Raw genomic sequence first — 7,343 nt, forward strand, 5'->3', positions numbered from 1 at the left:
GCCCAGGATGTAACGGAGGGTGATCCAGAAGGGCTAGAGTGCTCTGGGGGCAGGAGAAGGGATCAGTCGGTGCTCGGTTGGGCAGGGTGGGGTGAGTTATGGGTCAGTGGCTGGTGAGGTGTCATATTCTCTTCACTTGGTATTTCCTTTATCATTAGTAGTAGTAGCAGCAGCAGCAGTAGTGATTTGTGTTATACCTTAGTTATTAAACTGTTCTTATCTCAACCCGTAGGAGTTACATTCTTTGGATTCTTCTCCCCAGCTCTCCGGGAGTTGGGGGAGAAAGGGGGGGGAGTGAGTGCACGAGCTGTGCAGTTTGGGTTTAAATCACGACACACTGTTTCTGAAAAGCAATGATTTTTGCACCCCACTGTAGCTATCTAGGGCATGAATCTCTGTGAACATAACTTCTCAGCAGCACATGATAACTGCTATATTTCCTCAGGCTTGCACTCATAAATAATCTTCTTTTTATTTGATTCCCTGATGGGACCTTGTAGGCTAAGACTGGCTGTTTATAACTAATTTTTATTTTTTTCATTTTGATTGTCTTCTGATTAGAGCAATTTTTTGAAAAAATTCACATCTGATGCATCTCATTTTAAATACAAATCTCTCCAGTATATCTGTGTGAACAGTGGGGTTTTCAACTTCTTTTAAAATAACAGTGACAAGTTATCAAGGGAATGGAAAGTCATTTACTTATATGAAAACATTCTTCCTGTTGGCTACCTACTGAACACATGCACCATCTGTATGAATTCTTATTCAGCTGTGTCTTTTCTTGTTTGATAAGTGAGTTAAAATGAAAAGCCATGTGAGGCTGCACAGTGATATCTTAATATGAACTCCCCTATCATCATGATAAATACATTTATTCTAACTTTTCATTTGTTAAAGAAGATACAAAGAGTTATACAAATACCGGTAAAACCGACAAATTTAAATAGCTGTTCTGCTTAACACCAGCACACTGGAGAAAACTCTAAAGAATCCAACATTTAATTTTAAAACTTGAAATGTGTAAATAGTTTTTTTTTTAAAACAGCATCCTACTTAAGCATTTACTTATTAAACAACTGTAATATTATAAAAAAAACACCTCTCAAATGAAGCTATCTGCTTCAATTTTGTCAAAATGATATTTTTTAACACCTTGATCCAAACTTTTATTTTGGTGAAGACAATATTTTTTGAATTACATGTTGCCTAGGGAACCCTAATAACCTACAGGAGATCAGTCTTGAAACAACATATCCCATGCTGACTCATTAAGGTATGTGCAATGCAACAGGAGATCTTCGTCAAAAACTCTCCAAAACTTCCTCTTTGCTTACGCCAGTGCATTTCAGAGTTTAAATTCTTTTTTCCATAAAGAAGAACATTTGAGCAATAACAAGGAGTCTGGAAATCATCCTTGCTTGGACATCAATCTCTAGGAGCTGCCAACATCCACATTTACTCAGATCTCTGAAAGAAAACTGCAGCTGCATCTCGAATTTATAGTCTTACAAAACTCATCACTTCAAAATGGGATCAAAATATTGATTTGCGAATCCAGCTTCTCTTTGTAAACCTAGTTTCTTATTTTCAGTTGTTTTTCATTGTCATCTTTAGAACATTTTTTAGTAGTGGAGGGAGATTCAGAATTGGGAATCTATATATTTGGTGCAAACAGTGAAAGGGATAGGCACTGCTGTAGCTCCAGCCCTTAAACAACTTAGAACAACTCCACATAAGAAGCTATAACTTTATACAAAAAGGAATTTAGTTTATTATTTCTTTGCAACTAGGGTCTTCATTTCAACCTGTAGAAAGCATATAATAATTCATTATCATTTTACAGTTTGCACAGATGTAATAGACGGTAAATCAAAGGAATTTGAAGGGTTAGTTAAAAACAACTTATATAGGAGTCAACAGTTCAAAGGTTTTTGTGGTGTATACATAATTAAAACATAACTGTCTATTGGTGTCTTCCACTTGGGATACTTGCAGCACATTAGTTTATGTTATGATATTCAGCCACTCTGTCTATGTTGACTTTCCTGCAAAAAGTACACAGTATCTAGAGCTGCATAGGAATTTACAAATGCTAACTGGGCTGCTCTAATCAGAAGGATGAACAGGTATCTTGATGAAGGCAGGGGTGAGACCTCTCAATTATTGCACAAATTATGTGGTAGACAAACGGCAGAAATCCAAAGGGTCTCCAGAGTTATGGCTCCTGGTCCAACAGTTCAGCCGTTAAAAATCTTCCTCTTAACATAGCTGGAGCATTTAAATGATCTGAACTAATTATTTTTTTGGAACAGTATGACTTATAAGTTTGATTTTCTTTATTGAAATGCTTTGCAAATCAACACAGTTATCTGTTGTCGCTGTTCATCTATTCTGGAACAGGAGAAATGTTTTTGATGTGACCTTGTGATGTCAAATTCTTCATTTAGCTTGGCTGGATTTCTTTCCTCAATCACCTGTACTATAGACAGTGATTACTAAGGAGAACTTAAACTCTCATGTAGTGATTTCCAGTTCTTAATAAGAGATTCTTGTAGCATCATAGTGCACTAATAATCAAACCCTACTAGCTACAGTTTGTAGTGGCTGAAACAGCACAATATGGAAGGAGCCAATATAGGCTGAAACCCCACAATGTACTGATGGAAGAGTGGAGTCAAAGGACTATTCAATGGCCAAAGTACTATTTCGGGATTTGGAAGACCTGAACTGAGATCCTGACTTCACCACATAAACCCTGCCTAGAAAAGAGCAACCTTGTCCAATGCTGGTTTTGCTAAAGGCTATTAAGATCATTAACTTTGCATTTCAAGTGAAGCCAATAATCAACCTAAAAAAAAACAGACAGTGAAAAGATGAGAATTATTCCTGCCCATCTTGCAGGCCAGAAATATCAACTGGCTGTTGATATCCTTGCTGTTCCTCTGGTGATGGTCCCTAGCCACCCCATCTGACTGAGGGAGGGGTAAAGATGAATATAAAGGTGCTGTGATTACAGTTTGACATCTGCAGCTCTGCAATGCTAAGGGTATAATCTCCCTTCATTTCAGCAAGAACCCTTCTCATAGAATCAAAGAATAGTTAGGGTTGGAAAGGACCCTAAAATCATCCAGTTCCAACCCTCCTGCCATGGGCAGACACCTCACACTAAACCATATCACCCAAGGCTCTGTCCAACCTGGCCTTGAACACTGCCAGGGATGGAGCATTCACAGCTTCCCTGGGCAGCCCATTCCAGTGTCTCAACACCGTAACAGTAAAGGATTTCTTCCCTATTTCCAGTCTAAACTTCCCCTGTTTAGGCTTTAAACCACTACCCCTTGTCCTGTCACTATAGTCCCTACAGAAGAGTCCATCCCCAGCATCCCCATAGGACCCCTTCAGATACTGGAAGACTGCTGTGAGGTCTCCACGCAGCCTTCTCTTCTCCAGGCTGAACAGACCCAACTATCTCAGCCTATCTTCATACGGGAGGTGCTCCAGTCCCCAGATCATGCTCATGGCCCTCCTCTGGACTTGTTCCAGCAGTTCCACGTGTTTTTATGTGTATCAACTGAACCACACAGTTTTGTGTCATCGGCAAACTTGCTGAGGGTGCACTCAATCCCACTGTCCATGTCACCAACAAAGATGATGAACAAGACCGGTCCCAACACCGATCCCTGAGGGACACCACTAGTCACTGGTCTCCAGCCAGACATTGAGCCATTGACCACAACTCTTTGCATGTGGCCATCCAGCCAGTTCTTTATCCCCCGAGTGGTCCACCTATCAAATTGATTTCTCTCCAGTTTAGAGACAAGGATGTCGTGTGGTACAGTGTCAAACGCTTTGCACAAGCCCAGGTAGATGACATCAACTGCTCTACCCCTGTCCATCAGCTCCATAGCCCCATCATAGAAGGCCACCAAATTGGTCAGACAGGATTTCCCCTTACTGAAGCCATGCTGGCTGTCACCAAGCACCTTGCTGTTTTCCTGTGCCCCAGCATGCCTTCCAGGAGAATCTGCTCCAAGATTTTTCCAAGCACAGAGGTGAGACTGACTGGTCTGTAATTCCCTGGGTCATCCATTTTCCCCTTCTTGAAAATGGGGGTTATATTTCCCTTTTTCCAGTCATCAGGAACTTCACGTGACTGCCATGATTTTTCAAATATGATGACCACTGGCTTTGCAACTTCATTTGGCAGCTCCTTCAGGACCTGCGGATGGATTTCATCAGGTCCTATGGACTTGTGTACATTCAGGTTCTTAAGATGGCCTCGAACCAGATCCTCTCCTACAGTGGGCCCAAGGTCTTCATTCTCACAGTCCCTGCATCTGCCTTCCAAGACTTGGGTGTTGAGGTCAGAGCATTTGCCATTGAAGACTGAGGCAAAGAAGTCATACAGAACCTCAGCCTTCTCCAAATCCAGGGTAGCCAGTTCTCCTGATAGCTTTTGGAGGGGACCTACGTTGTCCCTAGTCTGTCTTTTATTCACTACGTACCTGTAAAATCCCTTCCTGTTATCCTTCACATCCCTAGCCAAGTTTAATTCTAACTGGGCCTTAGCTTTCCTAAGCTGGTCCATAGCTTCCCAGACAATATCCCTGTTTTCTTCCCAGGCCACATGTCCTTGCTTCCACCTTTTATAAGCCTCTTCTTTTCCTGTGAATTTCCCTCAGCAGCTCCTTATCCATCCAAGGAGGTCTCCTGGCCCTCCTGCTGCACTTCCTTCTAGTTGGGGTGCAACACTCCTGAGCTTGTAGCAGGTGATTCTTAAATATCATCCAACAGTCTTGGGCTATATCCCATGGAACCTTACTAAGCAGGCTCCCAAAGAGGTCAAAGTCTGCTCTCTTGAAGTCCAGGGCAGTGAGCTTGCTGCACGCTCTTCTCACTGTCCTGAGTGACACTGACCATCTCATGATTCTGCATCCAAGGTTGCCCTGGAGCGTCACATTTCCAACCCTTCTGTGTTGTTGACCACAAGGTTAAGCATGGCACCTCTCCTTGTCGGCTCCTCTATTACTTGTAGAAAGAAGTTGTCTTCCACACAATTGAGGAACCTCCTGGATGCTTGTGCTGTGCCATACCATCTCTCCAAGAGATATCTGGGTGGTTGAAGTCCCCCATGAGAACAAGGGCCTGCAAGTTTGAGGCTCTTCCTATCTGTCTATAACTTTGACTTGTTTCTGTGAGGACAGAGCCAAGCACCTGACTGTGATTGTGAACTGCCAGTATGTAAGACTTGGACATAGCACTTTGAGTAGTTTGGTTATCTGCATGAGTGGTACATGCAAATACAGCATAATGTGTGACTGTCCTGGAAAGTGGGCAAGAACGCAAATGTCTGTGAACTGACATTGTACAGTCTGCAGAACCTGGTGCAGGGGCTTCCATTGCTGTTAGCGTCTGTGTGCTTTGAGAGATGAGTAAAAACTTTAGGCCAAAGGTCCATTCTTCAAACAGCAACTGTAGGCTCTTGTGCACCTTAGGTCCTCACAAAGGAAAGTAATATCTGCAGTTTCATGGGCAGAGAAAAACTACTGAAAAGATTTCAATATCCTTAGCTGTCTTAATTCATATTTTAGCTTCCAAAGGGTCCGAGGGTGATCAGCATCATTCAGAAATGGGCCCTGAAAAGAAAGCTGACCCAAAGCTTTGAAAGCAGCTAGAATTTTGCGGTTTTAGCTCATTTTCCTTTGTGTCGTGGTTTAAACCAAGTCCCCCTACTCCCGGAGAGTTAGGAAGGAGAATCCAAAGAATGTAGCCCCCACGGATTGAGATAAGAACGGTTTAATAGCTAAGGCATAACACAGAATCACCACTGCCATTACCACTACAAATAATAATGATACAGCAAACAACAAGTGAAGAGAATACAACATCCCACCAGCCACCGACCCATAACTCACTCCACCCTGCCTGGCCGAGCACCATGTGCTCCCTCCTCCATTTTCCTCTCCAGCTCTCTCTTTCCCAGTATGCATCCTGGGCATCACGTGCTATGGTATGGAATACCTCATTGGCTAGCCTGGGTCAGGTGTCCTGTCTCTCCTTCCTCCCGGACTCCCCTCCTCCACTTGGCTGGAAAAAACCTTGAACAAAAACACCCTCAAAACATGCTCAAACCATGACACTTTGGTAAAATGGTAAGTGAAAGAAAGTACCTGCAACAGTTGCACTTCTGACAAGTCATTCCTGACTAGCAGGATAAGGGCTAGAGAAGAAAATGCCAGGAAAATCTTCTTTCTTAGAGTAGTTTATTTTTATTTTCTGTTGTACATGCTTACTGCATAGCAAAATAATATCTATATATTTACATGATTTAAATTAATGTCATATTAATATAATAACATTTTTATATTTTACTTCTCAGTACCAAATACTCAAAAAAGTCCTCTATTGCCTGAATAATCTCTGTATGGACTGCCTTTTGTTTAATGACTCTGTGAACAGCATGCTCATGAATGAGACAGTATTGACAACAGTGGAAATAAGTGAAAGGCTCCAAGTGTTTCCTCATGGGTGCCTTGGACAGTATAAACAATAGATATATTTGTGACAGGATTATACTGGATTGTTAAAGAAAACCTTTGGAAATTGTCTATAAATCATCTGAGATGATATAAATCCTATATTTTTTTGCAGTACATCCACACCCTTTTAGAACACTTTTGGGTTTAATTATGTGAAGGTTTAATACAAATTTCTTGTATTAAATTAAACTTTACAGTGCCATTCAAGCTCCAAAGAATATAATGCCTCCAGAGATGGCACATCCACCACCTCTTTGAGCAACCTGTTCTGGTATTTTATCACCCTCATTGTAAACAATTTTTTCCTCATGGCCAGCCTGAATTCTCCCTCGTTTAGTTGAGCCCAGTTAGGGAAAAGATACCTCCTATTAATATCTCTCAGATTAACTCTACAAATAAAATGTAGGTACTGTTAGACTCTGAAAAGGCCATTCCTGAATATTCTGAACTTTCTAGACTCCTCTTAGCTTTAGTTAGATTTCTAAGGCTGTTAGGCAATGTTCTCCTTCATGTTCTCAATTTCTTTCACTTCATCATTTATGCTGCTGAACTTTCATATTTCTATTAAATAACATTACCAATATTAATTATCCTTTGTGAATATTGAAAACTATGTCTCTGAGCTGAAGTGTAGGTATGAATAAGTAACATTTACTCATTCAAAAGGTGTAAGTGAATGACTTTACCCAGTGCAGAAAGGGTAAAAATAGCTCCTGCTACAAAGAAAACTCAGCTAGCTTCATGCAACTGGCTACAGCCTTCCTTCCAGTACTGCTTTGCCTTTTTTTAGAGCTACTTTCC

The sequence above is a fragment of the Melopsittacus undulatus genome, chromosome 4 (genome assembly GCF_012275295.1).
Source record: "Melopsittacus undulatus isolate bMelUnd1 chromosome 4, bMelUnd1.mat.Z, whole genome shotgun sequence".
Taxonomy (NCBI): Eukaryota; Metazoa; Chordata; class Aves; order Psittaciformes; family Psittaculidae; genus Melopsittacus; species Melopsittacus undulatus.